Raw genomic sequence first — 8,107 nt, 5'->3', positions numbered from 1 at the left:
CGCAGTGGTTAGCACTGCTACCTCTCAGTGCCCGGGACCTGAGCTCAATTCCAATCTCTGACAACTGTCTGTGTGGAGTTTACCAAAACAAAAAATACTTGTGGGCCACACAGTGGGACAAGATTAAGCAGCACCAAAAGAAGTGATAGTAAAGGCTGTTTTGCAATTTTTTCATGTCTGGCATCAAATGCTACTTTTTGCATTCTGTTGACATAAGTGGGTTTGATTGGAAATTTATTTCAAGCTTCAGCACTGTCATAATGCCTTTTGAAAGCAGAATATTTGAATGGATGCAAAAAGGTCAAGTGCCTTTAACAACTTCAATTTTGCTGACAACAGCACCGTTTTAACAGCCTTGAATTATGAGACACGATTTAAACTGGCTGTCAATGCCAGCAACATTGGTGTGGGTGCTACTTTACTACAGGATGACAAGATCAAGAGTTAAAGAAACTAATCACATGTCCATAGAAATATTTGATGGTTGAGAAAGAGAAGTTGAACCTTGTGTTGGCGCTACATAATTTTGAAATATACATCAACAATGTGGAAGAAATTGTTACTTACTTCTTGTGATGTTGGGGCAAGAATCTATGGTTCTTTTGATCTTGCTTAGTCCTCCTGTCAAATAATTATTAAAAGGTCCTTCATATGCCTGGAAATTAAAATTATGAAGTGGTCACTTTAACAACAGCGTATTTATTTCACTGCACTGTTTTCCACATGTGGACTTATGTAAAATATGGATGCCATGAAACTCATTGTATGTTTAATGTCAATACGTTACTACTGTTAACATGACCAATCATTTCAATCCTATTTCTGATGGGAAATGAAAATTCCTCCATGGTACACCCTCATTATTCTTTTGTAGGGCAGGAGGGAGAGCTGTGATGGCAAGTTTGAGATTTAGAGATTTTTAAAAATAGAATTTGGATATCAATCTAGTGTGTTGATCTGTTTTTGGTTTGTGAAATGGATTTAAAAAGTAACTAGATCAGTCTTTCTGTAACCCTAACTTTAAACTAGTGTATGCCAGAGAGCAGATGATTCAACGGCCTTTTGGAGTGTTAATAGAAATGTATTTATTTTGTGGGTGTTTACAAGAGGGGAGAGAAAAGGTTGCTGTTTTAGAGTAATCAAAACTTGCTTTTTAGTTTCATAAACTCCAGAGATTAGGAAGTTTTGGGCATTTGGAAGAATGCCTAGCTGAAATCTACCAGAAATATGTTTGAGGCAAAGGAGATGGTTCAAGTAAGAAAACAGATTATGTCCATGAAAGAGTATGAGTTGTGAAGCTACCAGACTTGAGTGTTTGGTTGGAAATGTAAAGAATGTGAAAAGCCTAAGTGCCAGTTGTGTAACTATTTACAGAAGAGGTTTTACAGCTCTTCAGACTGAAACAGAGAGGAAACTGTGGGAAGGTAGAGAAGTGATTGCTGGGCCTCTTGCTGAAATATTTGTATCATCGATAGTCACCAGTGAGATGCCGGAAGACTGGAGGTTGGCCAACACGGTGCCACTCTTTAAGAAGGGTAGTAAGGACAAGGCAGGGAACTATAGACCAGTGACCCTAATATCGGTGGTGGGCAAGTTGTTGGAGGTAATCCTGAGGGACAGGATGTACATGTATTTGAAAAGGTAAGGACTGATTAGGGATAGTCAACATGGCTTTGTGCGTAGGAAATCCGGTCTCACAAACTTGATTGATTGAGTTTTTTGAAGAAGTAACAAAGAGGATTGAAGAGGGCAGGAGGGTAGATGTGATCTAGATGGACTTCAGTAAGGCGTTTGACAAGGTTCCCCATGAGAGAATGGTTAGCAAGGTTAGATCTCACGGAATACAGGGAGAACTAGCCATTTGGATACAGAACTGACTCGAAGGTAGAAGACAGAGGGTGATGGTGGAGGGTTGTTTTTCAGACTGGAGGCCTGTGACCAGTAGAATGCCACAAGGATTGGTGCTGGGTCCTCTACTTCTCATCATTTACATAAATGATTTGGATGCGAGTATAAGACGTACAGTTAGTAAGTTTGCAGATGACACCAAAATTGGAGATGTTGCAGTTGCACAGTTATGGACCAGACCAGACTCCCTCAAAATATCTTGAGGTAGCCCAGACTCGAACTAATTGCTTTATTTAAAAGGATATTCCAGGAGTGATGCAGCCGATCAAACCACTTAGCTTTAAACAAAATAATTTATTTAAACACTATCGATGAAACATGAACAAAAGAAAACAGAATTTTGAATAACTTAACCAACACAATATTGCAACTTAACCAAATTGTTTCAATTCCCACACCATCCCATGAACACACCCCTTGGCAAAAGGTACATTCCATCACAGCTTCGAACAGGCAGGAGAGATTTCAGAGAGAAGAACCACGACATATCCTCTAGCTGTCTTCGCCTATCCCCACTTCGCAACCCTGCCCTCACCTTCTCCTTTATCTGCAGCTCCCCTCACATCCCACTGAAGAAGGGTCACACCTGAACCATTGACTTCTGCACCTCCTGATGCTGCTTGGCTTGCTGTGTTTTCCAGGGAAAACATCCCCAGCCTGTTCAGCCTCTCCCTACAGCTCAAATCCTCCAAATCTGGCAGCACCCTTTCAAGTTTTACAACATCTTTCCCATAGGAAGGAGACTAGAATTGCACACAATATTCCAACAGTGGACTAACCAATGTCCTGTACAGCCGCAACATGACCTCCCAACTCTTGTACTCAATACTCTGACCAATAAAGGAAAGTGTACCAAACGCCTTCTTCACTATCCTATCTACCTGCGACTCCACTTTCAAGGAGTTATGAATCTGCCAATTTTGGTGTCATCTGTAAACTTACTAACTATACCTCTTATGTTCACATCCAAATCATTTATGTAAATGACAAAAGGTAGTGGACCCAGCACCGATCCTTGTGGTACACCACTGGTCACAGGCCTCCAGTTTGAAAAATGACCCTCCATCACCACCCTCTGTCTTCTACCTTTGAGCCAGTTCTGTATCCAAATGGCTAGTGCTCCCTGTATTCCATGAGATCTAACCTTGCTAACCAGTCTCCCATGGGAAATCTTGTCGAACGCCTTGCTGAAGTCTATATAGATCACATCTACTGCTCTGGCCTCATCAATCCTCTTTGTTACTTCTTCAAAAAACTCAATCAAGTTTGTGAGACATGATTTCCCATGCACAAAGCCATATTGACTATCCCTAATCGTCCTTGTCTGTCCAAATACATGTATATCCTGTCCCTCAGGATTCCCTCCAACAACATGCCCACCACGGATGTCAGGCTCACTGGTCTATAGTTCCCTGGCTTGTCCTTACCACCCTTCTTAAACAGTGGCACCACATTAGCCAACCTCCAGTTTTCCAGCACCTCACCTGTGACTATTGAAGATACAAATATCTCAGCAAGAGGCCCAGCAATCACTTCTCTAGCTTCCCACAGAGTTCTCGGGTACACCTGATCAGGTCCTGGGGATTTATCCACCTTTGTGTTTCAAGACATCCAGCACTTCCTCCTCTTTAATATGGGTGTTTTTCAAGGTGTCACCATCTATTTCCCTACATTCTATACCTTCCATATCCTTTTCCACAGTAAATACTGATGCAAAATACTTGCTTAGTATCTCCCCCATTTTCTGCGGCTTCACACAAAGGCAGCCTTGCTGATCTTTGAGGGTCCCTATTCTCCTCTTAGTTACCCTTTTGTCCTTAATGTATTTGCAAAAGTCCTTTGGATTCTCCTTAATTCTATTTGCCAAAGCTATCTCATGACCCCTTTTTGCCCTCCTGATTTCCCTGTACTCTCCTGCTGTCTTTATACTCTTATAAGGATTCACTCAATATATCCTGTCTATACCTGACATATGTTTCCTTCTTTTTCTTAACCAAAGCCTCAATTTCTTTAGTCATTCAGCATTCCCTACACCAATCGGCCTTTCCTTTCACCCTAACAGTAATATACTTTCTCTGGATTCTCATTATCTCATTCATAGAGTCATAGAAATGTACAGCATGGAAACAGACCTGTCCATGCCAAACAGATATCCCAACCCAATCTAGTCCCACCTGCCAGCACCCGGCCCATTTCCCTCCAAACCCTTCCTATTCATATACCCAACCAAATGTCTTTAAATGTTGCAATTGTACCAGCCTCAATCACTTCCTCTGGCAACTCATTCCATACACGTTACCACCCTCTGTGTGAAAAAGTTGCCCCTTAGGTCTCTTTTATACCTTTCCCCTCTCACCCTAAACCTATGCCCTCTCGTTCTGGACTCCCCGATCCCAGGGAAAAGACTTTGCCTATTTACCCTATCCATGCACCTCATAATTTCATAAACCTCTATAAGGTCATCCCTCAACCTCCAACGCTGTAGGGAAAAAAGCTCCCAGCCTATTCAGCCTCTCCCTATAGCTCAAATCCTCCAACCCTGGCAACATCCTTGTAAATCTTTTCTGAACCGTTTCACAACATCCTTCCGATAGGAAGGAAACCAGAATTGCACACAATATTCCCACAGAGGCCTAACCAATGTCCTGTACAGCTACAACATGACCTCACAACTCCTGTACACAATAAAGGAAAGCATACCAAACACCTTCTTCACTATCCTATCTACCTGCAACTCCAGTTTCAAGAAGCTATGAACTTGCACTCCAAGGTCTCTTTGTTCAGCAACACTCCCCAGGACCTTACTATTAAGTGTATAAGTCCTGATAAGATTTGCCTTCTCAAAATGCAGCACCTCACATTTATCTGAATTAAACTCCATCTGCCACTTCTCAGCCCATTGGCCCATCTGGTCCAGATCCTGTTGTAATCTGAAGGTACCCTCTTTGCTGTCCACTACACCTCCAATTTTGGTGTCATCTGCAAACTTACTAATTGTACCTCTTCTGCTTGCATCCAAATCATTTATGTAAATAACAAAAAGTAGAGGACCCAGCACCGATCCTTGTGGCACTCCACTGGTCACAGGCCTCCAGTCTGAAAAATAACGCTCCACCACCACCCTCTGTCTTTCCTGAAGGCTTCCCATTTTCTAGCCATCCCTTTACCTGCAAACTTCTGCCTCCAATCAGCTTTTGAAAGTTCTTGCCTAATACCATCAATACCATCCATGCCTTTCTCCAATTTAGAACTTCAACTTTTAGATCTGGTCTATCCTCTTCCATCACTATTTTAAATCTAATGGAATTATGGTCGCTGGCCCCAAAGTGCTCCTCCACTGACACGTCAGTCACCTGCCCAGCCTTATTTCCTGATTGGGTTATAGAGGAAGGGGCATTAAGGCAATAATTCGAGCAAGTGATTTTTAATGCTGAAAATTGTATTCAATGGAAGCATTTACAGTTATAGAGATGTACAGCATTGGAACATACCCTTCAGTCCGACACATCCATGCCAACCAGATATCCTAAATTATTCTTGTCCCATTAGTCAGCCCTTCCTATTCATATACCTATCCAGATGTCTTTTAAATGTTGCAATTGTACCAGCCTTCACCACTTCCTCTGGCAGCTCATTTCATACCTGCACCACCGTCTGCGTGAAAACGTTGCCCCTTTTGTATCTTTCCCCCCTTACCCTAAACCTGTGTCCTCTAGTTCTGGATTCCCCCACCCCTGAGAATAGACCTTGTCTATTTACTCTGTCTATGCCACTCATAATTTTATAAACCTCCTATTAGGTCACCCCTCAGCCTCTGATGCTCCAGAGAAAACTGCCCCAGCCTATTCAGCCTCTCCCTAAAGCTTTCAACCTTTCAACTCACTGACCTCAATGAAGTTGAAGCATTGGGATAAGTTGGTTTCCTGGGAAGATCAGATTCAATAGATTGCAATGTAGTCCTCATTCAAAGTTCCATTATTTTTAATGTTCAGAAATAGAATTTGTAATAAAATAAAAAACCTTCCTGACAGAATTTATTGTTAACCTTACTGGTTCACCATCAGTCATAGATATATTTTGGAACAATGTTATTGAGGTTAGAAATTGTTGCAATCTGGGAAAAGTAATTGTGACTTTTTTTTAAACACTGACTTCTTTTAGAAGAGTACTAATGTTCTGCTTCTTTGTTAAAATTTGGCTGTACAAATGTCTGTCATTCTGCTTTTTGGCCTCCATTGTCATATTTGAGGGAAGTTGGTCTGGGTCTTGTAGCAATGCTCTGTAGGCACCAACTTGGGGCAGAAGCAGGAGTGATATACCGAAGGCACACACATTGAGGTAATGTTTAAGCATACTATATGGAGAGCTATTTTTCACATCTGTAATTAGCTGGGTGTTATCTCTGAATCTGAAAAATCCAGGTTTCAAGTCCGCTCCTGAGATGAGCACATACACAAGAGTTTGCACTGTTTTGCAGTAAAGAGGGAATTCTGAGAGTGTAGCCTTTTGAATGAGTGATTGAAACAGGACCCCTTCTGCCTTCAGGTGCACACTCATGCTCATTCTCTCTCTTCTTCCCCCCCCCCCCAGGGTAAATTTATAATTGCAGATGCATTCTACTTTGCTCAAAATATGCACAATCTGCAGGCGGTCCATGTAATATTTCATAAATTCCACTTTGGAAATTGTACCAGTCTGACTCAAGATTGGAATACAGGCAGATTCTGACCTCACACCTTTAATGCATTGTCTGGGCTGAGATGTCACCATTTGTTATAAAACCTTAAGTTATCTCAGGAAGGTGACTTAAAATAAATTCTGGGATTTGCATATTAATGAACCGAAACCTGCAACCTATTCTAAAAGAAGAAAGACTTAACAATCCAGGTTTGTTCAATACATCACTTTAGTTGCATGATACAGTAATCTTTTGCTATAAATTCTGTGTCTTATGATCTTATACTCCACAACCACCTGATGAAGGAGCAGCACTCTGAAAGCTAGTGCTTTCAAATAAACCTGTTGGACTATAACATGGTGTTGTGTGATGTTTAACTTTGTCCACCCCGTCCAACTCCAGCTCCTCCATGACATGAAATCCAAGCACACTATTTGGGAAAGAGCAGCATGTTCTCTTACATTGGTGGGTCCAGCACAGCTGGCAGCAAGACCAGTCATAGGAGGCTAGGTGCCAGTGTGGATTGGGTTGGAAGGACTGTTACACTGAACTTTTTGTTTGTCTATTTTTTTCCTATGATCTATTCTGCTGGACTGTTTTTATTTCTTTATTTTTCTATGTTTTCCCCTAAGAATTTGTACTGAAGAATCTGTGCCTTTTGTACCTATGGTGGCTCTGTAAGTGGCAACTTGTAAATTTCTCACTGCACTCATGTGAGTCCATGTAAATAAAGCTAATTCAGTTCAGTTCCCTGGTGTCTGGCCACATTCACCCTTCAACCAAAGCCTAAAGCAAGTTGTTGGTCATTTATCTCATTGTTGTTCAGGACCTTGCTGTGTACAAATTGGCTGCAGTTTTCCTATTGCAGCCGTGACTCTTCAAGACTGCGTCATTATTTGTAAGGCAAATTGGAATGTCCTATGGTTGTCAAAAGCAAGTGCTCCTCCAAACCCAGCACAAAGATGAAAAATACGTGTGATGCAGTAGAGATTTAGTCATAGAGATGTACAGCACCGAAAGAGACCCGTTTTCCAACTTGTCCATGCCAACCAGATATCCTAAACTAATCTAATCCCATTTGCTAGCATTTGGCCCATATCCCTCCAAACTCTTATTCGTATACCCATCCAGATGCCTTTTAAATGTTGCAATTGTATCAGCCTCCACCACTTTCTCTGGCAGCTTATTGCATGCACACAACACCATGTGAAAAAGTTGCCCTTTAGGTCCCTCTTAAGTCTATTCCCCCCTCACTCTAAACCTATACCTTCTAGTTCTGAAACCGACCCTCCCCCCGAACACACACACACGCACACACACACCAGGGAAAAGACTTTGTCTATTTATCTTATCCATGACCCTCATGATTTTATACACCTCTATAAGGTCACCCCTCACTCTCCAACGCTCCAGGGAAAACAGCCCCAGCCTATTCAGTACCACCCGATAGCTCAAATCCTCCAACCCTGGCAACACCTTTCAAGTTTCACAACATCTTTCCGATAGGAAGGAGACCAGAAT

Source organism: Chiloscyllium plagiosum, chromosome 28, assembly GCF_004010195.1.
Source record: "Chiloscyllium plagiosum isolate BGI_BamShark_2017 chromosome 28, ASM401019v2, whole genome shotgun sequence".
Taxonomy (NCBI): domain Eukaryota; kingdom Metazoa; phylum Chordata; class Chondrichthyes; order Orectolobiformes; family Hemiscylliidae; genus Chiloscyllium; species Chiloscyllium plagiosum.
This window is presented reverse-complemented; position numbering follows the sequence as displayed.